This window comes from Palaemon carinicauda, chromosome 20 (genome assembly GCF_036898095.1).
Source record: "Palaemon carinicauda isolate YSFRI2023 chromosome 20, ASM3689809v2, whole genome shotgun sequence".
Classification (NCBI taxonomy): domain Eukaryota; kingdom Metazoa; phylum Arthropoda; class Malacostraca; order Decapoda; family Palaemonidae; genus Palaemon; species Palaemon carinicauda.
In genome coordinates, this window is record NC_090744.1 from 75125892 (window position 1) to 75128391 (window position 2500).

Genomic DNA, 2500 nt, shown 5'->3' on the forward strand with positions numbered 1-2500 from the left:
GAAGTTCTACGAAGATATACCTTTAGACACTCTACAGGACATAGAGAGACATCTTCCTTCAGAGGGCAGATTCTACAGGGAACCCACCTCTTAGTGGGTAGCTCGTTCTTAGCGAGAAAGGTTGGATCAGGGAAGAGATTCAGTTCTCCCACTTCTGTGAACTGAATGTGGCCCTCTTCTCTAGATAGGACCACTATTTCACTAACTCTAGCCCCGGAGACTATATCGAACAGAAAAATAACCTTTTTGGGTTAGATCCTTCAGGGAACAATCTTCATTGTTCACAGATGAGGCATAATGTAAAACCTTGTCAAAAGACCAAGAGATAAGCTTTGGTGGTGCTGCAGGCCTAAGCCTTGCACATGCCTTCGGAATCTTATTAAAGATTTCATTCGCCAGATCCACTTGAAAGGCATATAAAAGAGGTCTAGTCAAGGCTGACTTGCACTTAGTTATCGTGTTGGCCGCCAGACCTTGATTATGAAGGTGGACAAGAAGGACAGACAGATGTTCATTTAAAATTCTTTTGGTCCTTTTGCTTTCACAAACGCAACCCACTTTTTCCAAGAAGACTCATATTCTCTTGTAGTTGACTTAGACTTGTATTCTTCTAGGAATTCTTTATTGCCTTCCGAGATCCCAAATCTTTTCCTAACCGCTGGGGCAAGAAAATCATGAAATGAAGGGTTCGGGTCCTCTGTTATAAAACGAAGGCAATTAACTTCTGAACCTTCTGAAATAGACCTAATTTCAGAACTAGGGCCAGCCTTAGCTTCAGTTCCTTCACTAATGAAGATAGATTGCTCTTGGGTTGCTTGGGAGCCAATAGAGCTATTCCCCCTTGGAAGGATCTCAGCATGTTGAGGACCTTCAGCAGGTGATTGTATGGGATAAACCTGGATACCTGAGTCCATCCCTTCCGTACTAGAGACATGATGTCTGTTAAGTCCACTAGAGGATCCTCGTATGGGGCTACATATCGAGGTAGTTTCTTGAAGACGCTCGTGATGAAGAGGTTGATCAGCAGTTCTGGGACTTTTTTCCCATCTGGGAGGGAATAGGTCTTCATCCGTGAACCATTCCAACTCTATCGGCTTGAGCCCAAATAGAGCATCCACTGTCACATTGTGGATTGATTGTGTATGAACTGCTGACAGGTCCCATCCCTTTAAGTAAGGGATGGTTAACCTCACCTAGCATGTATGAGACGTTCTCTAGCATCGTCGATTGCGACGTCTCCTTATCGCTTCAGTGTCCTAGATCAGTCGTAGGAAGTCTGATCTGCGTGGAGAGAGCTTCCCCACTCAGGACAGGATCAACATGGTTTTGGGACTTTCGGGCTTTGACCTTTGTTAGAAAAGCGATTAAAGAGTGACTGATATCGGTCTTTTTAGATCTCTTCAAGCGTTTGATACGTATCTTCTCCAGACTCTTGACGCATCTTTCTGATGTGCTCTTAGCACTGGGTCTGTCACTATTGAGAACTGGAGAGAGTTCAGAGCTCCTCCCTGTTAGCGTCTTGGAAATCTGACTGATTACCCGAGTCTCTTGACAGACCTTGCAATCTCCTTTTATATTCCCAAGGGAAAGGAGAGTTGATGTGACCACAGGCTTCAATGAATTTTAAGCCATTGAAAACCTTTGAGCTGAAGAGAATCGAGACTTCTTGAAGTTTATATTGCATCCAAGATGTGCAGGGAACCGGGTCATTTCCTTGGATGCTCATAGACCAGCCACTTCGGGTGCTGCCCACCCAAACCTCTTGTCCAGGTACATTGTTGCCTGAACCATTTCTAGGCTTGGTTTTTACGTGACTAATTCTGCCAATCCTATGAAAATATTTAGGACTGTGACTGTGTCTAGTCCGAAAAGTACGTTTCCTACGATATACATTACTATCTGTAACTTAATTCCTAGATACTAGGGGAGGGGGTGATTGACTGGAAGTTGCCAAAGGACACCTTTCAGGTCTGACAAGACTACGAACACCCCTTTTTGAAACAGGATCCATATGTTCAGAAGGCTTAACATTCTGTACTTGTTGTTTTATTTGAACTTGGTGAGTAGCGACAAGACCAGAATGACTCTGAGATTTCTTGAGTCCTTCCCGTGAACAACAAACAGCCTTCCCTGGAATTCAATGGACTATAGTTTGCTTACGACCTGTATGCTCTAGAGCTATCAGGTATAGTCTTCCAGGAGGGTTTTGGATTGTAGGAGAAGTTAAGGAAATGATGGTGGAGACATTTCTACTTCCCATCATAGTCCCATCTTGATTAGGCCTTGGACCCAGGGATCGAAGGTCCAATGATCCTGAAGGAACCTTCCTCCTACCAGAAACATCTCTATGCTTTGAATAATCAGTAGGTTTAAATTTTTGACCACCTGCCTGTGGCACCGCGGTCACTGGAACTGTGGGATGTTGTTGAACAGCCCGTGGTATATATTCAGACATTCCCGTCTTCTTTTTAGGTTGGGGGACCCACAACCAAGGAAGACC